Here is a 25,473-nt window from a genome sequence, read left to right as displayed (position 1 = left end):
CCCAATCCAGCAGGAATTTCCAATTCATTTCCAAATATAAAGCATTTTGGCCACTGTAATTTCCTACAGTTGATCCTAAACCAGGTTTTTCTAACTCTGACTCTTTTTCTCTTTGCTTGAAGCAGATTTAAGTCTGGATTGTCTGTCTGGGTGGCCTCTATGCACAGTTTTGGCTCTTTTTTTTTTTTTTTTCTAAATCTCATTGGCCATCATTTCAATTTTTCTATTTGTCCCTTCCCTTCACATATAAAAGGCAGTAAAAATAGTAGGAAAGGTAACTACAACTTATTGAGCATTTACCACATGCCAGACATTATGCTAAACACTCTATATAGATTATTTAATCCTTGCAACAGTTCTAAGGGAAGCAAAATTTCTATCTGATAGAAGAGATAATTATGAAAATTTATCAATAACGAGTGAATTGCACATGTACATGTATGCACTCACACACACACAAAAATACTAAGGTTTATGGTAGATATGCAGAGTCCTTGCAAAGAGTCACTGGTACTTCTTTTGTGGAATCCTTTCTTTGTCCCAGGAAAAGCCTTACAAGCTCATAGGCTAAGTTTACACAGCCATCTGACCAGCTTCCTTACTTGGACTAAAAATGATGTCTCACTAAATCCTTGCAATGAGTCCACATTATAGCAATTATCCTTCTCATATTGTGCATGGGGAAATACTATTTTAAAATCTGGCCAAGTTTCAGCCCATTACTCTAAGAAAACAACAGAATTCCTCTTGAGGAAACAAATCATCTTTTATTTGAGAGGCCATGTTTATGAAATATATAGCTATAGCCTAGTCTGGATTAAGAATAGAGAAAATAATAAATGCTCTTGTTCTGCCTAAGAAGGTAGCAGATATTTCTTCAAAGAGTGAAAGGAAATTTGTGTTTAATTTTGATTTGAAATGCCCATCAGTGATAGACTTGATAAAGAAAATACAGTACATATACACCATGGAATAATACACAACCATAAAAAGGAATGAGATCATGTCATTTGCAGGGACATGATGGAGCTGGAAGCTATTATCTTCAGTGCAAACAAACGCAGGAACAGAAAACCAAACACTGCATGTTCTCACTTGTAAGTGGTAGCTAGATGATGAGAACACACAGACACGGTAGTCAGGGAATACACTGGAGCCTCTCAGTGGTTGCAGGAGGGAGAGCACCAGGAAGAATAGCTAATGGATGCTGAGCTTAATACCTAGGTGATGGGTTGATCTGTACAGCAAACCACCATGGCACATGTTTACCTGTGTAACAAACCTGCATATCCTTCACATGTACCCTGAAACTTAAAGAAAAAAATTTATTTGATTTGGTATGGGCTGTTTGGTCTGGTGGGTTAGGAGTACAGGTCTTAGAGAAGCAAAAAGCCAGGAATGGGTCCTCAGGGAAGCATTCACCCCAGAGACAAGGAAGCAGACGGTACAGAAAAAAAGTTTTCAGTGATTATTTCTTGTGGAAAGGAATAATTGATAAACTGGTGAAACAATGAACATTGATTTTCACATACAGATGTTTCTAATTATGCGTGAAAATCCCCCTCAGTTTTCCACATACACCAAGTAAAAGAAGTGTGTTACACACACCAATTCTTGTTTTAGTCATATCTTGTAGGCATGATGAGTTGAAGAAAATCAAAATATGTTACCCCAGAATACATTTCTTTGACATATTTTGAAATGACTGCCACAGGACCAGCAGACAAAATTGGCCCTGAAATTTTGTGGGGGAAACTTGCATCTGTAAAGAATTTCCATTAATGTAACTGAGACTTCCCTTTCTAGGCCTTTCCCAGATTGAGAATAGGTTAACTGAGAGTCTAACATCTTTAAAGTTCTGAAAAAAAAAATTATCACTTATTCTCTCTGAGGGTTGCTATCTGTGAGATTCTATGTACATAACAAGGCCAACTTTGCTAGCCAGGCCTCTTGCTTTTTCCCTTCCATAACCTGTCTTGCCACTAAAACCTGCTTGTGGCCATTCTCTGAGCCTCCATTCTTTCTGTAACCTGAAAATGGTATATAAGCTTCTGTACCTCACTGGGAGTTGGGTTCTTCATTCTGAAGGCTATTGTGTATACACGTTGCCTGGACCAGCAACCTCAGCTGCCCTACCCTTTCCCAGGCATAAATCGTGATACAGCAGGGCTCTTTCTGCTCCACCCTCAGGCAGATTTCTGGGCATTCAGAGCACCCACTCAGCTAGATCAACAGCCTGACCTGCTCCACCCATCCTGTGCCAAGATCCTGGTTCACAGAAGCCCTCTCTGCTTCATGCCCAGGCAGATCTCCAGGCATTTAGAGCACCTACTCATCTGATTCAGCAGTCCATGCCACCTCACTCTTTCTGGACATAGATCATGGTGCAATGAGACCCTCTCCACAGAAGCCCAGGCAGATCTGCAGGCATCCAGAACATCCATTCACCTGGATAAGCAGCCCAAGCTGACCCAACCTTCCTGTGCTGAGATCCAGGTGCAAGGGGGCCCTCACTGATACACATTCAGGCAGATCTCCAGGCATTCAGAGTGCTTGCTTTCCTGGGTCAGCAGCCTAAGTCACCCAACCCTTCCTGTGCACAGATCTTCTTTGGGGGGCACCTCTCCACTCCATGTGCAGGCAGATTTCCGAGCTTTTCCCACTCACTTAGATCAGCTGCCTGACCCACCCCACCCCTCCTGTGCAGAGATCCTGGCACAGAGAGACCCTCTCTGGTCAACGCCAAGGCAGATCTTCAGGCATTCAGAGCACCAGCTCTCCTGGATAAGGAGCCTAAGCCACCACACCCTTCCTGTGCAGAGATCCTAGTGAAAGAGGGCCCTCTATGCTACTTGCATAGACAGATCTGCAGGGATTCAGGTGACTTGCTTGCCTTGTTCAGCAGCCTGAGTTACCCCACCGCTCCTGTGCAAAGATCTTGGTACAGGGGATCCCCTCTGCTCCACACCCAGGCAGATCTATGGCATCTGGAGCACTACTCACCTGGATCAGGAGTTTAGGCTGCCCCCAATCGCTGTGCAGAGAACTTGGGACTGAGGGGAGTTTCCCAGTTCCATGTCTAGGCACACCTCAGGGCTCTTGGTGGCCACCCACTGGATTCTTCCTCAGTGCTGGTGCTTGTGTCTGCCAGTGGTAGACCTGTAGGTGGGACTTTGCAGTCTTGTCCCACCATCTTGCCCCCCCACACCCGCTTCACCCAACATACCAGGGAGCTCAGAGCATTGTGCCCTCCATGAATCAGCCCATTGCCTGAGGCAACAGAGAGATTCTCCTGGTAATCAAGGATCAAATATATATCCAGCCATGTTGGCTGCAGCCAGCTTTTACCCATAAGCATCATCTACCAGCTTGTAGCTTGAACCACTTAGCCCAATATAAAACCTGCCAAAGAAAACACAAAGAGATATAAAAGCAAAGCCAAAAGGCTCTACCCAATAAAAGTGGGGGAAAGGGAAAGGGAAAGATAAGACACAGGAATAGTATAGGGGAAAAAAGAAGAAAAAGTCTTACCTACATGAAAATAATTACAAGAATTAGAATTGTTCTGTCTCCAGATGTGAAAGAATTGGTGCAATAATTCTAACATCATGAAGAATCTGAATATGATGACACCATCAAAAAAAAAAAAATCATGATAGCTCTCCAGCAGTGATCCCTAAACAAAAAGGAAACTCAGAAAAGACAAAGAATTCAAAGCATGGATTGCAGGAAAGCTCAATGAGGTTCAAAACAATATTGAAAATCAATGCAAAGAAAATTCTAAAGCAATCCAAGAAATGAAGAAAGAGATAAGCATCCTAAAAAGAAATTAATCAGAGGTCTGGAATTGAAAAACTCAAACAATTTCAAAACATAAATGTAATATTTATCAATAGACTGAGTCAAGAAGAAAGAATCCCAGAGCTTGAAGACAGGGCTTTTTATTTTATTTTATTTTTTAACTAAAGCAGAAAAAAAAAGAAATTTTAAAAATGAAAAAAATCTTCACAAAATACAGGATTAAGAAAAGCAAACAAACCTATGAATTATTAGCATTTCTGAGAGAGAAGGGGGAAAAGTCAACAACCTGAAAAACATATTTAATAAAACAATTCAAGAAAATGTTCTTAATCTTGCAAGAGAGGTAAATATCCAGATACAAGAAATCCAGAGAACACCTGTGGGATACTATACAAAATGAACATCACAAGGCATATTGTCACCAGTGTCCAACGTCAATGCTAAAGAGAAAATCTTAAAGGCAGCTGGAGAAAAAGATCAGATCACACACAAAGAGAACCCCATCAGACTAACAGCAGACTTCTCAGCAGAAACTTTACAAGCCAGGAGATTTGGGGGTCCTATATTCAGTATTCTTTAAAAGAGGAAATTCCAACCAAGAATTTTATATCCTGCCAAATTAAGCTTCATAGGTGAAGGAGAAATAAAATCTTTTCCAGACAGGCAGGCATGAGGGGAATTTGTTACCACTAGACCAGCCTTACATGACATCTTTAAAGGAGTTCAAAACATAGAAACAAAAGAAAAAATACCTGCTACTACAAAAACACATTTAAGTATATAGCTCACTTACTCTATAAAGCAACTACAAAATGTAAACTACAATGTGGTCAGCTAACAACTTCACAGTAGGATCAAAACCTCACATATCAATATTAACCTGGAATGTAAATTGTCTAAAGGCCCCACCGAAAAAGCACAGTTAAAAGCTAGATTTGAAAAAAAATAGGACACATCCATCTGCTATCTTCAAGAGACCCATCTCACATGTAATAATACCCCATAGGCTCAAAGTAAAGGGTTGAAGAAGGACCTATCACACAACAGAAAACAAAAAAAGAGCAGGTCACTATTTTTATTAGACAAAACAGACTTTGAACCAACAACTGTAAAAAAAGGATAAAGGGCATTACATAATAAAGCATTCAATTCAACAAGACTTAATTGTCCTAAATATATATGTACCCAACATTAGAGAACCTACATTCATAAAACAACTAATTCTAGACCTTTGAAAAGACTTAGTCACACAATGGTAGTGGGGAACTTCAACACCCACTGACAGTGTTAGACAGATCATCAAGGCACAAAACTAAAGAAGAAATTCTGGACTTAAATCAACACATGATCAGTTGGACCTAATAGACATCTACAGAATACTCCATCCATCAACCATAGAATACACATTCTTCTCATATACACAAGGACAATACTCCAAGATAGGCCACATGCTTGGCCATAAAGCCAATTTCAACAAATTCAAAAAAATCAAAATCATACCTCTATAAATCATTAGGCAAAGCCAGCATCACCTGCCAAAGACACAACAAAAAAGAAAAATGATAGGCCAATATCGCTGATGAACATAGATGAAAAAATTCTCAACAAAATGCTAGCAAACCAAATCCAGCAGCACATCAAATAGTTAATTTAACACAATCAAGTAGGCTCCATTCCTGGAATGCAAGGTCAGTTCAATGTACTCGAATCAATAAATGTGATTCACCACATAAACAGAATTTGAGATGAAAATTATATCATCTCAATAGATGCAGAAAAATCCAACATTTCTTCATGATACAACCTCTCAAGAAACTAGGCATCAAAGGAACATAGTTGAAAATAATAAGAGCCATGTATGACAGATCCACAGCCAACATCATACTGAATGGGCAAAAGCTGGAAGCATTCCCCTTGAGACCTGGAACAAGACAAGGATGCTCCCTCTCACCACTCCTATTCATGGTAGTACTGGAAGTCCTAACTAGAGCAATCAGGCAAAATAATAGATAAAGATAGACCCTAATGCAGTAATAGCTCAAAACTTCAACATTCCACTTTCAGCACTGGACAGATCATCCAGACAAAAAATCAGGAAAGAAACACTGGACTTAATCCATACTACAGACAAAAATTAACCTAATATATTTGCAGAACATTTCATCTAATGGCTGCAGAATGCATATTCTTCTTCTCAGCACACGGATCATTCCCAAAGATAGATCATGTGTTAGCACACAATACAAGTCTTAAGAAAAAAAGAGAAATGATATAAAGTATCTTTTCTGACCACAGTGGAATAAAACTAGAAATCTCTAAGAACAGGAATTTTGGAAACATACAAACACATGGAAATTAAACAACATGCTCCTGAATTATCACCAGGTTGCTGAAGAAATTAAAAAAGAAATTTAAAGTTTCTTAAAACAAATGAAATTGGAAATACAACATACTAAGACGTATAGGATATAATAATAGCAGTACTGAGGAAAGTTTAAAAATTTATAGCAGTAAGTGTCTACATCAAAAAAAATAGAAAAACTTCAAATAAACAACCTGATAACACACCTTAAAGCACTAGAAAAGAGCAACATAAAAATGGTAGAAGAAAAGATCATATCAGAGCAGAAATAAATGAAACTGAAAATTTAAAAGTACAAAAGATCAACAAAATAAGAAGTTCTTTTTTGAAAAGATAAACAAAAGTAACAAAACTTCAGACTAACAAAAAAAAGAGAAGATCCAAATGAATAAAATCAGAGATGAAAATGGAAACATTATAACCAATACCACAGAAATCCAAAGGATCATTAGAGGCTATGATCAACAGCTATATCCCGATAAATTGGAAAACTCAGAAGAAATGACTAAGTTCCTAGACACATACAACCTACCAAGATTGAACAATGAAGAAATTGAAAGCCTGAATAGATCAATAACAAGTCATGGGATCAAAGCTGTAATAAATTGTCTCCCAGGAAAGAGAAGCAGAGGACCCAATGGCTTCACTGCTCAATTTCATCAAACATTTAACAGAGCACTAATATCAATTCTACTCAAACTATTCCCAAAAATAGAGGAGGGAATACTTCCAAGCTCACTCTATGAGACCAATATTACCCTGATACCAAAATCAGACAAAGATGTCAAAAAAAGAAAACTACAGATCAATATCCCTGATGAGTATTGATGCTGAAACCCTCAACAATGCACTAGCAAATTGAATTCAACAACACTTAAAAAGATTGTTCATCATAACCAAGTAGGATTTACCCTAGGGATGCAGGGATGGTTCAACAAATGCAAATCAATCAATGTGATACATCATATCAACAGAATAAAGGAAATAAATCATATGATCATTTCATATAAGTCATATCAAAAAATATTGGATAAAATTTAATATCCCTTCATGAAAAAAAAAATCCTCAAAAACTGGGTACAGAAGGAACATACTTGAGCACAATAAAAGCCATATATGAACAACACACAGTTAGTATCATGCTGAACAGCGAAAAACTGAAAGGCTTTGATCTAAGACCTGGAACACAACAAGGATTTCCACTTTCAGCACTCTTATTAAACATAGTAATAGAAGTCCTAGCAAGAGCAATTAGGCAAGAGAAAGAAATAAAGGGCATGCAAATTGCAAAGGAAGAAGTCAAATTATCCTTGTTTGCAGATGATATGATCTTATATTTGGAAAAACCTAAAGACTCCATCAATAAACTACTGGAACTGATAAATTCAGTAAAGTTGCAGGATACAAAATCAACATACAAAAATCAGTAGTAGCATTTCTATATGCCAACGATGAACAATCTGAAAAAGAATTCAAGAAAGTAATCACATTTGCAATAGTAACAAATAAAATAACATTTTAAAATAAAATAAGAATTAACCAAAGAAATGAAAGCCCTCTACAATGAAAACTGTAAAACACTGATGAAAGAAATTCAAGAGGACAGAAAAAAATGGAAAGAAATTCCATGCTCCTGGATTTGAAAAATCAATATTGTTAAAACGTCCATACTATCCAAAGCAATCTACAGATTGAATGTAATCCCAACCAAAATACCAATAACATTTTTCACAGAAATAAAAAAACAACTTAAAATTTATATGGAACTGCAAGAGATGGAGAATAGCCAAAGCTATCATGGGCAAAAAGAAAATAACTGGAGGAATTACATTACCTGACTTCAAATTACACAACAGAGCTATAGTAACCAAAACAACATTTTACTGCCATAAAAACAAACAAATAGACAAAAAGTAGAACAGAATAGAGGACCCAGAATAAATCCTTACTGCACTTGTTTTCAACAAAGGTGTCAAGAACATACACTGGGGAAAGGACAATCTTTTCAATAATTGGTGCTGGGGAAACTGGATATCCATATGCAAAAGCATGAAACTAGACTTCTATCTCTTGCTATATACAAAAATCAAATGGAAATGATTAAAGATTTAAATCTAAGATCTCAAACTACTGAACTACTAAAAGAAAACATTAGGGAAACTCCTTAGGATATGAATCTGGGCAAAGATTTTTTGAGTAATAACTGACAGGCATAGGCAACCAAAGAAAAACTGGACAAGTGGGATCACATCAAGTTTAAAAACTTTTGCACAGCAAAGGAAACAATCAACAATGTGAAGAGACAATCCATGGAATAGGAGAAAACATTTGCAAACTATTCATCTAACAAGGGATTAATAATCAAAATATATATGGAGCTCAAACAGCTCTATAGGAAAAAAATCGAAATCTGATTTTAAAATGGGCAAAAGATTTCTATAGGTATTTATCAAAAGAAGACACACAAATGGCAAACAGGCATATGAAAAAGTGCTCAACATTATTGATCATCCGAGAAATTCAAATTGAAACTGCAATGAGATACCATCTCACCCCAGTTAAAATAGCTTTTATCCAAAACACAGGCAATAACAAATGCTGGTGAGGATGTGGAGAAAAGGGAACCCTCATACACTGTTGGTAGAAATTGTAAATTAGTACAACCACTATGAAGAAGAGTTTGGAGATTTCTCAAAAAACTAAAAATAGAGCTACCATAGAATCCAGAAATTCCACTGCTGGATATATACCCCAAAGAAAGGAAATCAGTATATCAAAGACATCTGCACTTTCTTATTGCTGCACTATTCAAAACAGTTAAGATTTGGAAGCAACCTAAGTGTCCATCAACAGATGACTGAATAAAGAAAATGTGGTACATACACATAACTGAGTACTACTCGGCCTTGAAAAAGAGTGAGATCCTGTTATTTGCAGCAACATGGATGGAACTGAAGGACATTATGTTAAGTGCAGGACATTATGTTAATTACAAATAAGCCAGACACAAAAAGACAAACTTCACATGTTCTAACTTATTTGTGGGAGCTAAAAGTTAAAACAATTGAATTCATGGAGATATTTCAGTAGAATGATAGTTACCAAAGGCTGAGAATGGTAGTGGGGGGAGGAGAGTAAATGGGATAGTTAATGAATACAAAGACATAGTTAGATAGAATGAATAAGATCTAGTATTTGATAGCACAACAGGGTGACTACAGTGAACAATAATTTATTGTACATTTAAAAATATCTAAAAGAGTACAATTGCATTGTTTGTAATACAAAGAAAGGATAAATGCTTGAGATGATGACTATCTCAATTACCCTTATGTGATTATTATGCATTATATGTCTGTGTCAAAATAGCTTATATATCTTATGAATATATACATATATATCTACTATGCACCCACAAAAATTAAACATGAAAATATAACTAGCATTTCTATACATCAATAACATTCAAGTTCAGAGACAAATCAAGAATACAATCCAATTTAAAATAGCCACAAATATATATTTAGGGTTGCATCTAACCAAAGAGGTGAAAGATCTCTACAAGGAAGACTACAAAACATTGCTGAAAGAAATCATAGATGATACAAATAGAAAAACATCCCATGCTCATGGATTCTAACAACCAGTGTTGTTAAAATGGCCATACTGCCCAAAGCCATCTGCAGATTCAATGCTGTTTCAAGGCAATCCTAACCAAAAACAATGAAGCTGGAGGCCTCACAATACCTGATTTCAGACTATGAGGCTACAATAACCAAAACAGCATGGTACTGGTACAAAAACAGATACATAGACAAATGGAACCAAATAGATAGTCTAGAAATAAAGCAGCACACCTACAATCATCTGATCTTTCACAAAGTCAACAAAAATAAGCTATGTGGAAAGGACTCCGTATTCAATAAATGATACTAGGATGGCTGGCTAGCCATATGCCGAAGAATGAAACTAGACCCCTGCCTTTCACTATATACAAAAATTAACTCAACATGGATTCAAGATTTACATGTAAGACCTCAAACTATAAGGATTCTAAAAAGTAAAAAAACTAGGAAACACCATTCCTGACATCAGCCTTGGGAAATAATCTATGTAAAAGGCCTCAAACAATTTCAACGAAACCAAAAATTGACAAGTTGGGTATAACCAAATGAAAGAGCTTCTGGACAGCAAAAGAAACTATCAACACAATAAGCAATCTACAGAATGGGAAAAAAATATATGCAAACGATGCATCTTACAAAGGTATAATATCCAGAATCTATAAAGCACTTAAATAATTGAACAAGCAAAAAAAAAAAAAAAAAAAAAAAAAAAAAAAAATACCCAGGCTAGGCATGGTGACTCACACCTGTAATCCCAGCACTTTAGGAGGCCAAGGCAAGCAGATCACCTGGGGTCAGGAGTTCAAGACCAGCCTGGCCAATATGGTGAAACCCTGTCTCTACTAAAAATACAAAAATTAACCAAGTGTGGTAGTGCACACCTGTAATCCCAGCTACTTGGGAGGCTGAGGCAGAATTGCTTGAATCCTGGAGGCAGAGGTTTCAATGAACTGAGATTGTGCCACTGCACTCCAGCCTGAGGACAGAGCGAGATTCTCAAAACAAAAACAAATTAAAAAGTGGGCAATAGACAAATCACATACTAAAAAGTCAAAAAAAACAACGGAAGCTAGCGTGGCTGCAGAAAAACAAAGAATGCTTACACACTGTTGGTGGGAATGTAAATTAGTTCAGTCCCGTGGAAAGCAGTTTGGAAATTTCTCAAAGAATTTAAAACAGAGATACCATATGACCCAGCAATCCCATTACTGGGTGTATATCCAAAAGAAAATTAATTGCTCTACCATAAAGACACACGTACTTGTATGTTCATTGAAGCACTATTCACAATAGCAAAGACACGGAATCAACCAAAGTGTTCGTTGATGGTACATTGGATAAAGAAAATGTGGTATATATACACCATGGAATACTATGCAGCCATAAAAAGAAGGAAATCATGTCCTTTGCAGCAACATAGATGCAGCTGGAGGCCATTTTCCTAAGCAAATTAATGCAGAAACAGAAAAATAAACACAGTATGTCTTCACTTGTAAGTGGGAGCTAAACATTGGGCAGTTGTAGACATAAAGATGACAAAAATAGACACTGTGGATTACTAGAGGGGGAAGGAAAGAAGCATGAGGGTACTACACTTACTACCTGGGTGATAGGATCATTTATATCCCAAACCTCAGCATCACACAATACGCCCATGTAACAAACCTGCTCATGTACCCCCTAAACTTAAAAGTTGAAATTATTTTAAACACTGCAGATGTAAGACAAGCTGTTAAACTGGTTGGCTCAATGACTCAATGACACCCTCTATTCACTAACATTTCCATTCCACCATCCTTAGCATCTGCTTCTAAGGTTGGTTCTATTCATGACCATCAGATTATTTCAACAACAATGGGGTTATATCCTTTCTTATTCACAGTGGAAAAGAGTGCTTCGGCATGAACCATGAGTCAAAATTATTGTTTTGCTTTCTGATTGGGCCAATGTGAGTCACATCATGCTTACCCTGGTCAATGTTAGCCTTGGACCTTGAACAAATTACCATTCATTCTATTCCCCCCCTATTGAATAAATGTCCCTGTTCCTACACAATAGGAAGAAGAGGTGTTGGAGAGTCAACAACAATGCATCTTTTATACTGTTTCACAAGAAAAAAGGTGGATGTGTGACCATTGCAACAGAGAGAAGCCTAGAATATATACAGGGAGATATACAGAAGAGTGGGGGGAAAAACGTTATAATGATAGGTTGGGTCCACACTATCAAAAAATTTGAGCATCAAGGTGAAGTAATTAATCTTTTAATAAATTAGGATTTAAAAAATTCTAAATTTTTTAAACTTATTTTAGGTTCAGAGGTACATGTGCAGGTTTGCTATGTAGGTAAACTGCATGTCACGGGGATTTAGTGTACAGATTATTTCATTACTCTGGTAATGAGCATAGTACCTGATAAGTAGTTTTCTAATCCTCTCCCTTCTTTTACCCTCCACCCTCAAGTGGGCCCCAATATATGTTGTTCTCTTCTTTACATCCATGTGTACTCAGTGTTTAGCTCCTACTTATAAGTGAGAACATCCAGTGTTGGGTTTTCTCTTCCTGAGTTAGTTGGCTTGGGATTATGGCCTCCAGCAACATTCATGTTGCTGCAAAGGACACGATCTTATTCTTTTTTTATGGCTGCGTAGTATTCCATGATGCATATGTACCAAATTTTCTTTATCCCATCTATCATTGATGTACATTTAGGTTGATTCCATGACTTTGCTATTATGAAGAGTGTTTTATGGTAGAATGATGTATATTTCTTTGGGTATATACCCAACAATAGGATTGCTGGGTTGAATGGTAGTTCTATTTCAAGTTCTTTGAAAATTTGCCACACTGCTTTTTTTTTTTTTTTTTTTTTTTTTTTTTTTTTTTGAGGCGAAGTCTCGCTCTGTCGCCCGGACTGGAGTGCAGTGGCCGGATCTCAGCTCACTGCAAGCTCCGCCTCCCGGGTTTGCGCCATTCTCCCGCCTCAGCCTCCCGAGTAGCTGGGACTACAGGCGCCCGCCACCTCGCCCGGCTAGTTTTTTTTTGTATTTTTAGTAGAGACGGGGTTTCACTGTGTTAGTCAGGATGGTCTCGATCTCCTGACCTCGTGATCCGCCCGTCTCGGCCTCCCAAAGTGCTGGGATTACAGGCTTGAGCCACCGCGCCCGGCCCACACTGCTTTTTACAATGGCTGAACTAATCTACATTCCCACCAGAAATGTATGAATGTTTTATTTTCTCTAAACCCTTGTCAACATCTGTTATTTTTTGACTTTTTAATAAGAGCCATTCTGACTGGAGTGAGATGGTATATTCACCGTGGTTTTGATTTTCATTTTCTAATGATTAGTGATGTTGAACATTTTTTCATATGCTTTTTGACTGCATGTATGTCTTCCTTTGAAAAGTGTCTGCTGATATCTTTTGCCCACTTTTTAATGGGGTTGTTTTTTGTTTAATTTATCTAAGTTCCTTATAGATTCTGGATATTAGACCTTTGTCAGATGCATAGTTTGAAAATACATTCTCCCAGTCTGTAGGTTGTTTGTTAGTTTCTCTTGCTATGCCGAAGCTGTTTCATTTGATTAGTTTCAACTTGTCAATTTTATTTTTGTTGCAATTGTTTTTGGTGTCTTCCTCATGGAATCCTTGCCAGGGTCTATGTCCAGGATGGTATTTTCCATGTTATTTTCTATGGTTTTTATAGTATTAGGTTTTACATTTAAGTCTTTAATCCATCTTGAGTTTATTTTTGTATATGAAGTAAAGAAAGGATCCAACTTCAATCTTCTGCATATGGCCAGCCCGTTATACTAGCACCATTTATTAAATAGGGAGTTCTTTTCCCATTGTTTATTTTGGTCAACTTTCTGAAAGATCAGGTGACTATAGTTGTGTGGTCTTATCCCTGGGCTCTCTATTCTGTTCCATTGGTCTATGTGTCTGCTTTTATATTAGTACCATGCTGTTTTGGTTACTGTAGCCTTCTAGTATAGTTTGAAGTCAGGTAACACGATGACTCTAGCTTTGTCCTTTTTACTTAGGATGTCTTTGGCTCTTTGGTCTGCTTTTTGGTTTCATATTAATTCCAAAACAGTTTTTTCTAATTCTGTGGAAAAATGATCTTGGTGGTTTTGTTGAAATTTTTTTTTAACAAGAAAAGGTCAATAATCAAATAACTACTTTAGAATGATTTATTTGGAAACAATTTTCAGAATGTTTTAGAGTGAAAAGTAGTCAGTTTCTCAATATATTGTATCAGATTAAATGCACTAAATCCCTAAATTTGATAAAGACAACTCTAGTAACAGAAAGTGTTAAGGAGGCTGTGTCTAAGGGACTTTTTGAGTGATGTAAGAGGGAAATAAAGGCAAAGTTGAAGATAACTCAATCTGAGAAGACAGGAATGGGAGTTGCTGGAAGGTGTTGAGAGAAATGAGTTTAGTTTCTAAATTCTAAGGCATTGTATGGAAACTTCCAGCAGGCAGTTAGAATTCAGGTCTGAGAATTGAGGGAGAGGTGAGAATTGAATCAATGGGAGCTTGACAGGGACAGTAAGGAATTAGATAAAGATGGGAACGGGCCAAACACAAAACTTCAGGTGGCATCTACTTTCTATGAAGAAACATGACTTAAAAACTAAGGAAAGTGGCTGAACCAGCAGAGAAGGAGAAAGACAACTGATGTTAGAGGAGCTGGATGAGCATTCCAGGATGAGGCTCCAAGGTAAAGCATGTGGTTGTCCAGAGCCATAAGGCCTGGAATTAGCTGACCTCTGTTGCTTGATCTCCGCAAAGTGGAAACAAGATGGCACATTTCCGGGTTCTTCATTACAAACCTTTCCCACGCGCGCCTAAACTGTTCCCGCACGCGTGCCAACCTTTCCCGCCCGCGCAAACTTTTTCGCGCCCAGGAAGATATGCAGCCTACAGCGCAGGTGCGATCCCACGCCCAGGAAAATTACAAACCCACGGCACATGCGCAATTGTAATTTGAGAAAACCCAGCCCCCCGTCACCACCCTGGCCCAACCTCTTCCTCTGCCAGCCTATATAAGGCATTGCACCGCCACCATTAAACAAGACTTGATCAGACTATTTGTCTTGTCTCCATTTCTCGTGTTTTCTTGTCTCCTCCATTCCCACTCCCCCTTCCAGGGTCTGTTCGACTGTCCTGCAGGTCGGGACACCTGGCGCCCGAACAGGGACCTGGACACGGGGGAAAAAGTGAGGAAGAAGGCACTAAAATCGGCCGAAAGTGAAAGTGGAAGAAATTCCTCTGGACGTCGCGGGAACCTGCCGCGTTGGAACCAGAGGTGAGTAATAGTGTCTGATCATGGGACAAGAATTGAGCCAACATCAGATTTATGTAGGGCAGTTAAAAGAGGCCCTAAAAGCACAAGGAGTAAAGGTTAAAAGTAATGATTTGTTTAAATTTTTTGATTTTGTAAAAGATACCTGCCCTTGGTTTCCACAAGAGGGAACCATTGACATAAAGAGGTGGCGTAGAGTGGGAGACTGTTTTCAAGATTACTATAGTACTTTTGGACCAGAAAAGGTTCCGATAACAGCCTTTTCTTATTGGAATCTGATCAAAGATATAATAGATAAAAAGGAAAAAGAAAAAGATCCTGAGGTAATGGCGGTGGTTACTCAGACTGAGGAAATATTAAGAGGCAGCTCCCAAACCGACCTCGAAAAATCCACACCTAATAAAGAAATAGACCTTATATCGTTAGAAAGTGACGAGGAAGAGGCTGGGGTCCCCTCAATAACAAATACAGAAACATCAAATAAGGAAAAGGCCAAAAAAGACCCAGTTTTACCTACAACTAATGAGAACAAAAGTAAAAATAACCTTAACCCTTCAGAAGTAGACTGGGATAATTTAGAGGAAGAGGCAGCAAAATATCATAATTCTGACTGGCCACAAACTCTTACTTATCCCCCTCCCTATAATAAGGCTTCTGCCCCCGCAGTTATGGCAGTAACAGACCCAAAAGAGGAGCTTAGAGAAAAAATTGCACAGCCTGAAGAGCAAATAAAGCTCGAGGAACTACATCAGTCTTTAATCACTAGATTGCAAAAATTAAGGACAGGAAGTGAGAGCGTTCAATACCCTAAAGGAATAGAGAAACACTCTCACCCTCAGAGACCCGGACAGCATGTCCCAAAAGGAAGGTTCCTTGGTAGTAGGGACAGGGAGGATTCCTCTCCTTGAGACGTTTTTCCAGTAACTGAAACTACAGATGCACAGGGTCAAGCCTGGAGACACCACAATGGGTTTGAATTTACTGTAATAAAAGAACTAAAAACCGCTGTCTTGCAATACGGAGCTACTGCCCCGTACACCCTGGCCATAGTTGAATCTGTGGCCGAAAATTGGCTCACTCCCATAGATTGGAATACCTTAGTTAGAGCAGTTCTTTCCAGAGGCGACCATCTGATTTGGAAGTCAGAATTTTATGAAAATTGTAGAGATACGGCCAAGAGAAACCAACAAGCCGGAAATGGTTGGGATTTTGATATGTTAACTGGCTCGGGTAACTATACAGAAACCAATGCTCAGATGCAGTACGATCCCGGACTGTTTTGTCAAATCCAAGCAGCGGCTACCAAAGCCTGGAGAAAACTCCCTGTTAAGGGGGATCCAGGAGCCTCGCGCTCACGGGGGTCAAACAGGGGCCTGATGAACCCTTTGCAGACTTTGTACATAGACTTTTAACCACGGCCAGCAGAATATTTGGAAATGCCAAGGCAGGGGTGGATTATGTAAAACAGCTAGCTTATGAAAACGTTAACCCGGCTTGTCAGGCAGCAATCAGACCTTATAGAAAGAAAACAGACTTAACAGGTTACATCCGCCTCTGTTCAGACATAGGGCCCTCATATCAACAGGGCTTGGCTATGGCTGCTGCCTTTAGTGGACAAACCATAAAAGACTTCCTCGCTAGTAAAAATAAGAGTAGCAAGGGGTGCTTCAAATGCGGAAAAATGGGACACTTCGCTAGGGATTGTAAGGGAGAGCTAGCTAAGACCTTAGAGGCAAAAGTTCCAGGCCTCTGCCCTAAGTGTAGAAGAGGAAAACATTGGGCCAACGAATGTAAACCTAAAATTGACAATCAAGGAAATCCCCTAACACCTCAACAGGGAAACGGATTGAGGGGCCGGCCCCAGGCCCCGAAACAAGCTTATGGGGCGGTCAGTTTTGTACCAACCAACAACAATCCGTTTCACAACTTAGTAGAGCAACCCCAGGAAGTGCAGGATTGGACCTCTGTTCCACCTCCCACACAGTATTAACCCCTGAAATGGGACCCCAAGCCTTAGGTACTGGGGTATATGGACCCCTACCCTCAAACATGTTTGGATTAATCCTAGGGAGAAGCAGTGTCACCATGAAAGGCCTACAGGTCTTTCCGGAAATAGTTGATAGTGATTATATAGGAGAAATCAAAATCATGGCCAAGGCTATTGACAACATCATTATCATTCCTCAAGGGGATAGAATAGCACAGTTACTCCTGTTACCATTGCTAAAAACAGCTAATAAAGTCCAATTGCCCCTAAGGGGAAAGGGAGGATTCGGATCCTCAGACATCCACTGGGTACAGTCCATTACTAATCAAAAACCCTTTCTCACCTTATGGCTAGACGGAAAGTTATTTACAGGATTGATAGACACAGGGGCCGATGTAACAATTATTAAACAACAAGATTGGCCCACCAGTTGGCCCACTTCAGAGACCTTAACAAATTTACGAGGAATCGGGCAAAGTAATAACCCTAGACAAAGTTCCAAATATCTCATCTGGAGAGATCAAGAAAGTAATTCCGGTCTCATTAAGCCATTTGTTATCCCTGATTTGCCTGTTAACTTTTGGGGTAGAGATCTTCTCTCCCAAATGAGGGTCATGATGTGTAGCCCAAATGATATAGTCACTGCACAAATGTTGGCTCAGGGCTACCACCCTGGAAAAGGGTTAGGAAAAAGAGAAGATGGCATTTTACAGCCAATCCCAGTCATAGGAAAATTGGATAAAAGGGGGCTTGGAAATTTTTGACTATGGCCATTGACATGGCTGCACCCCAAAAAAGTGCTGACCCAATCACTTGGAAGTCAGATGAACCCGTTTGGGTTGATCAATGGCCACTAACCAATGAGAAGCTTGCCGCTGCCCAACAGTTAGTGCAGGAACAATTAGAGGCAGGACACATTACAGAAAGCAACTCTCCTTGGAACACCCCCATATTTGTCATAAAAAAGAAATTCGGAAAGTGGAGACTCTTACAAGATTTAAGAGCAGTAAATGCTACTATGATACTTATGGGTGCTCTGCAGCCCGGACTACCCTCTCCAGTAGCAATCCCTCAAGGATATTTTAAAATTATCATAGACCTTAAAGATTGCTTTTTTACAATTCCCCTTCATCCTACTGACCAAAAACGATTCGCCTTTAGCTTACCATCTATAAATTTTAAAGAACCAATGAAGCGATACCAATGGAAAGTGTTACCTCAAGATATGGCTAACAGTCCCACCTTGTGTCAAAAATATGTGGCTACAGCCATACACTCAGTTAGAGAGACATGGAAACAAATGTATATTATACACTATATGGATGACATTCTTATAGCAGGACAAGTAGGAGAACAAGTTTTACAGTGTTTTGCTCAACTCAAACAAGAACTAACCACAGCGGGGTTACAAATAACTCCAGAAAAAATACAACTACAAGACCCTTATACATATTTAGGTTTTCAAATAAATGGACCTAAAATTACTAATCAAAAGGCAGTTATCCGTAAAGATAAGTTACAAACCCTCGATGATTTCCAAAAGCTCCTTGGAGACATAAATTGGCTTCGACCATACTTAAAACTCACCACGGGAGACTTAAAACCTTTATTCGACACCCTGAGAGGTGACCCCAACCCTAAGTCCCTTAGGTCGTTATCAAAAGAAGCTCTTTTGTCACTTAATAAAGTAGAGGCGGCCATTGCTGAGCAATTTGTTACTAACATAGACTATTCACAGTCATTAACCTTTTTAATCTTTAACACAACACTGACACCTACTGGTTTATTCTGGCAAAATAACCCTATTATGTGGGTCCATTTGCCTTCATCTCCCAAAAAGGTATTACTCCCCAATTATGATGCCATAGCAGATCTAATTATTCTAGGGAGAGACAATAGCAAAAAATATTTTGGAATTGAACCCTCTATGATCATACAACCTTATTCTAAGCCACAAATCCATTGGCTAATGCAAAACACTGAAACGTGGCCGACTGCTTGTGCCTCTTATGCCGGTAACTTAGATAACCATTACCCACCAAATAAGCTTATCCAATTTTGTAAACTACATGCTTTTGTCTTCCCTCGTGTCATCAGTAAAACACCTTTAGACAATGCCTTATTAGTGTTTACTGATGGGTCATCCACAGGAACTGCTGCATATACCTTTGCTGACACCACTGTTAAATTCAAAACCAGCCATACCTTGGCTCAGTTAGTAGAATTGCAGGCCCTAATAGCGGTGCTGTTAGCCTTCCCTGATCAGGCTCTTAATATTTATACTGATAGTGCATACTTAGCTCACTCAATACCTTTACTTGAGACCGTAGCACAAATCAAACATGTGTCAGACACAGCCAAGTTATTTTTACAATGCCAACAATTAATACATGACAGATCAACTCCCTTCTTTCTTGGACACATTAGAGCTCATTCAGGATTACCAGGACCTCTATCCCAGGGCAATCAGCTGGCTGATATGGCAACCAAGACGGTAGCCATAGCTACAAATACAAACCTAGCCCAAGCACAGGCTACTCATGCCTTACACCATCTTAATGCTCAAACTTTGAGACTGATGTTTAAAATAACTAGAGAACAAGCAAGACAAATAGTTAAACAATGTCAGACCTGTATAACATACCTGCCAGTCCCTCACTTAGGAATTAACCCAAGAGGACTAGTTCCCAACATGATCTGGCAAATGGATGTCACTCATTATTCAGAATTCGGTAACTTAAAATACGTCCATGTATGTATAGATACATTTAGTGGATTTATACTAGCCACCTTACAAACAGGAGAAGCTACCAAACATGTCATAGCTCATTTACTACACTGTTTTTCCATAGTTGGAAAGCCTAAACAACTAAAAACAGACAATGGTCCTAGCTCTACGTCCAAAGCCTTTCAAGACTTTTGTCTTAAATTACAAATAAAACACATTACTGGAATTCCCTATAACCCTCAAGGACAACGAATAGTTGAAAGAGCACACCTATCCTTAAAAATCACCATTGAAAAATTAAAAAAGGGAGAATGGTACCCTACTAAGGGCACCCCTAGAAATATCCTTAATCACACACTTTTTAAATTTTTTAAATTTGGATAAACTGAACAGATCAGCAGCCGATCGATTTTGGCATTCCGAGTCCAAAAAACAATTTGCCATGGTTAAGTGGAAAGACCCCTTAGACAACACATGGCATGGTCCAGACCCAGTGTTAATCTGGGGAAGAGGTTCAGTTTGTGTTTTTTCTCAAACTCATGATGCAGCCAGATGGCTACCAGAGCTACTGGTAAGACAGGTACCTAACAATACCCAATCCAGGGAGTAAATTTCTCCCTGAGAGTACTTTTTCTCTATTGCAGAGATGAACTCCAACTACAAGCCCCTCTGGACCATGGTGCTGATTTGCCAAGCATTCCAGGTTTATGCCGGCTTCGGTAATCCCCATGAGGCCCATACATATATATGACAACGATAAGGAGAAGTGCTGTTTCTATGCCAACAAATCCGGGATCGTCAGAGATAAAATCAGGTGTCTACAAGAAGACCTAGTAAAACGACGAAAAGAAATAACCGATAACCCGTTTTGGACTGGGTTCCATGGACTCCTTCCCTATATTATGCCATTCCTGGGCCCTCTGCTTTGTCTATTGCTCTTACTCTCTGTAGGACCTTTGGTCTTCAATAAGCTCATGACATTCATTAAGCAACAAGTTGAGGCTATCCAAGTGAAACCTACACAGGTCCATTATCATCGCCTAGAACAAGAAGATCTCGGTAATTCATACTCACACCCATTATGACCACCTTCCCTATGCGCTGAACTGGACAGCCAATGACGGGTAAGAGAGTATCATCTCTCACTAACCTAAGACAGGAGGGCCGTCATAAGCTACTGCCTAATCCCATGACGGGTACCAGTGATGAGATGTATTACTCCAACCTAAGACAGGTGCAGTTTCTGAGGGATAATCTTCTAGCCACTATTATATATAAAAAAGGGGGACCTGTCCGTAGCCATGAGGCCCGGAATTAGCCGACCTCTGTTGCTTGATCTCCGCAAAGCGGAAACAAGATGGCACATTTCCGGGTTCTTCATTACAAACCTTTCCCGCGCGCGCGCCAACTTTTTCACGCCCAGGAAGATATGCAGCCTACAGCGCAGGCGCGATCCCGCACCCAGGAAAATTACAAACCCACAGCGCATGCGCAATTGTAATTTGAGAAAACCCAGCCCCCCGTCACCGCCCTGGCCCAACCTCTTCCTCTGCCAGCCTATATAAGGCATTGCACTGCCACCATTAAATGAGACTTGATCAGACTATTTGTCTTGTCTCCATTTCTCGTGTTTTCTTGTCTCCTCCATTCCCACTCCCCCTTCCAGGGTCTGTTTGACTGTCCTGCAAGTCGGGACATGTGGTAACTGCACAAATGTGAAGTAGAATGAAGAATGAGGAAATGTCTGTTTTATTAGGTGATCTGAGGGTATCTGGTGACATTTCAGAGCCCTAGACTCTTCTTCTGTGTATGGTAGCATCTAGATTTCCACTTTGACAAAAGCAATGGCTGCTTCTTTCATCACTGTTATGGACTGAATTGTGTCACCCAAAATTTCTATGTTGAGCCCTAATGTGATGGTATTTGGGGATGAGACCTTTGGGAAGTAATTAGGGTTAAATAGGGTCATAAGTGTAGGGCCCTAATTTAATGGGATTAGTGCCCTTATAAGAGCACAAATCAGCTCTCTCTTTCCATGCATTCACATAGAAAAGTCATGTGAGGACACAGTGAGAAGGTGGCCATTTGCAAGCCAGAAAGAGAGCCCTCACTAAAAACCAGCAATGATGGCACCTTGACCTTAGACTTGTAGCCTCCAGAACTGTGAAAAATAAATAAACGTCAATTGTTTGAGGCACCCAGTCTGGAATATTTTGGTATGGTAAGCAAAAGACTAATACAATAATCAATAAAGCAACAAAGTTTGATTTGCCACTTCTTCAAAATGCCCCCCTCAGTTATACTTAGACCTCGGTTCTATCCCTGGATCGTAGCTAACTCAAAACCATTGGATTAATAACTTAACTTCTCTGAGCTTCAGTTGCAGAATCCAGAGAAAGAGGACACTGAAGTAAACCATCTCAGAGGTTCTTTTGAACTTTTCTGGTCTATTTTTCCAAGAAGCAATTTCAGTGTTGGAAGGTTGGTAAATGTTGCCAAGCTCCCAAATAGCAACCACATCATCTCCATTACTAGAGACAGGTGGTCAGGAAACAGGCCTAGAGGACATTTTAAATACTTTTCTACTACAAAGATTCTTCGTTGTTTGACAAGGTTGTTGGCAGTCCCTGAGATGGTATAGTCAAGAAAAGACCTGGCAGGAAAGAAGTGCCATTCAGAGAAAACACCACTGATTTTTAAAATGTGAATTGCAGGCTTCTCCTCCCCTTTCCTTTATCAACTGCGATTGGGCTGTACTTTGCTCGAGTTTACAATAATGATACTTTTACACTCAGCACTGTACATTCTGAAGAGTGGGCCTGAAAGTACTTTACCATCTCATAGAGCAGAGTTCTTTCCTAGTAGGGTGTATTGCCAAGCCCTCTCTGCTTTGCCCCTCCTCCGTGGTTTGTTAACCAGCAGGAATGCTTTTTAAGGCAGTGAGGCTAGGGTGAAATCTCTATAGAAGCATATTTCCACTGACACAAAAAGCAAGGAGGATCCAGGGAAAGGAAAAAAAAGAAGAGAATTCCTATTGACTGAAGGTCTAAGGTGTGCCACATGCAATATTTGATATTTTCACCTGGGTTTATTCATTCTAACTTTATTCCATACAAATGACCACTCAAATACTCTATAAGAAAAGTTAACCTACTCCTATGAATTCCTCTGTGCCAGGCTTTTGTTGTTTTCACTTATTTTGACCCTGTAGCCTCTGTATATGAGACAAGGGAAACCACCGTTTTGGAAGGAGCTAATAAATTCATGGTGAACAAAATGGCAGCACTTTACAATCAGGAGTCAGGGAAGCCACTGTTCTAAGCTGTCTCCTCTCTCCTAGAAATGAGGAATAGGGAGGCATAGGAAGAGCACTGACTTTGAAGTTCAGAATTTCCAGGATAGAAAAGATACTGAATGCAAATTTTGATACCATAAATTTGTACCGAGTCAATGCTAGTCTGTTTAACTCTGGATTTTCCCCAAAGTTCACACATTATCGCTCACTCTGGAGCACTCTTAGATATCCCAGGATACTCAGATTTGTATGTGATTCAAACTCATTTATAGTTAAATATAAAGATGTTTCCTACATTTGTATGCAACTTCATAGTTTTCAAAGCATTTTCAAGTGTTCATCTCATTTTATTCACATAAATATGTGATGTTCATTGTCACGTTTTATACATAAGGAAAATGAAGTATATTATGAAAGTTAAATGATTTGGTCTAAATCAGCACCCATAAAATATTAATAGACAGCTCTGAGGGAACACACAGTTGTACACAAAAACTTCCAACTCAATAAAATTTTAAGTTTTAACATACATACAGAAAAGTCAAAAAAAATCACAAGTATACAGCTCATGGAATTTTCACAAAAAACTTTTAAAAACACAAACCAGTGCAGCCAATGCACTGATTAAGAAATAGAACATTAACAGCACTTCAGAAGCTTCCCTCATGCCCCTTTCATTTACCACTTAGAGGAATCAATACTAAGCAAATACGTAGGAAAAATGACTATGACTTATAACCTGAGATGATAAAGTTATTATTTATTGCAAAGTTATTTAATGTAGTGAAAAATTACAAACATTATAAATACCCAGTTCTTAAGGAATGGTTAAATAAATCATGGTATACTTATAGACTAGAATAATGTTCACATTTGGCCTCCAATTAAAATATAGAAAGTGAAGAGTGTAGTTCTCACTCTAACAAGAAGAAACCACATAAGCTACAAAGTCATAGTTTTTTAAAAACCTGTCAGAGATCTGAAAATAGAAAAAACTTAAATGAACCAGATTTCAGAAAATGATAGCGTTTTGTAGAAAAGAAGAGACACATAGCTGCTTTCATCCTTAGCACAGAGGTAGGAGGAAGAGGAAGCCATTTAAATGGGAATAAGGAGAAACAATCTGTATTTTTTAATAAATGTTTAATAGCTGCATATGAGCTATAAAGAAAAATTAAAGTCCTGAAGATGGCCAGCCACACAGTGAGTCCATACCTATCTACCACCTCTTTTCTACTAGCTTTCTCAAAGTGAGAGGTTTAGTACACTGACGGATGGAGGCAGGGCAGGAGACTGAGAAAAATCTCTCATGAAGCATGCGGGAAGTTCCTCAAGTCCAAGTCTAGAGACAGAACTGAGAGAAGTCCTTCAAGTTGTTCCAGTAGGCAGTCCACACTCTCACCTAATACACTGAAGCTATCCTCCTAAAGCTAGGAACAAAGCAGAAGGAAAGAGAGAACTTACTAAGTTCAGAAAGCCAAGAAAACAAACTCTCTGTGACCCAAAAATCTAGCATCCCGGCAGGAATGCAAAGAAATCAATCACAGTTTGATTGAATCTGGTGACTATCTTCTGAAACAGAGACAAAATCTCAAGAATCTCACAGATTACTCAGATCTCGTAACCTGCTAATGGAAAAGTCCTAATCCCTTCCTCAAAACATTTGAAGTAGATGGGGAACAGAATCTAGCATTGCAACGAAACCCAGCACCACTTGCACAACTACTGAGTAGCTTCCCTTACTAGCATCTGATAGATCTTATACCAGATCCCATACCAAAGACCTGACAGAAGAAGGAATATGTCCTTTTTTAAGGGTAAAAGTTATTTAATTCAGTCTCCACTCTTTTTTTGGCGGGGGGGAGGGCACACAATCTCAGCATACAATTAAAGGTTAGAAGATATGTAAAGGGGATCCAAGCTTAAGAGAAGAAATATTCAATAAAGGCAGGTCCCCAAATAATTCAAACTTGGAAGTACAAGAAAAGAACTTTGTTATTTTTTTTTTTTTAATTTTATTTTTAACTTTTATGTTTGGGGGTCCATGTGTTTGTTACATAGGTAAACATGTGTCATGGCAGTTTGTTGTACATATTATTTCTTCACCCAGGTATTAAGCCCAGTACCCAATAGTTATCTTTTTAGCGCCTCTCCCCTCCTCCCACCCTTCACCCTCGAGTAGACCCCAGTGTCTGTTGTTTCTGTCTTTGTGTTCATAAGTTCTTATCATTGAGCTCCTACTTATAAGTGAGAACATGTGGTATTTAGTTTTCTGTTCCTGCATTAGTTTGCTAAGAATAATAGCCTCCAGCTTCATCCACGTTCCTGCAAAAGATATGATCTCATTCTTTTTTATGGCTACATA

Source organism: Rhinopithecus roxellana, chromosome 16 (assembly GCF_007565055.1).
Source record: "Rhinopithecus roxellana isolate Shanxi Qingling chromosome 16, ASM756505v1, whole genome shotgun sequence".
NCBI lineage: Eukaryota > Metazoa > Chordata > Mammalia > Primates > Cercopithecidae > Rhinopithecus > Rhinopithecus roxellana.
Note: the sequence above shows the minus strand (reverse complement) of the source record.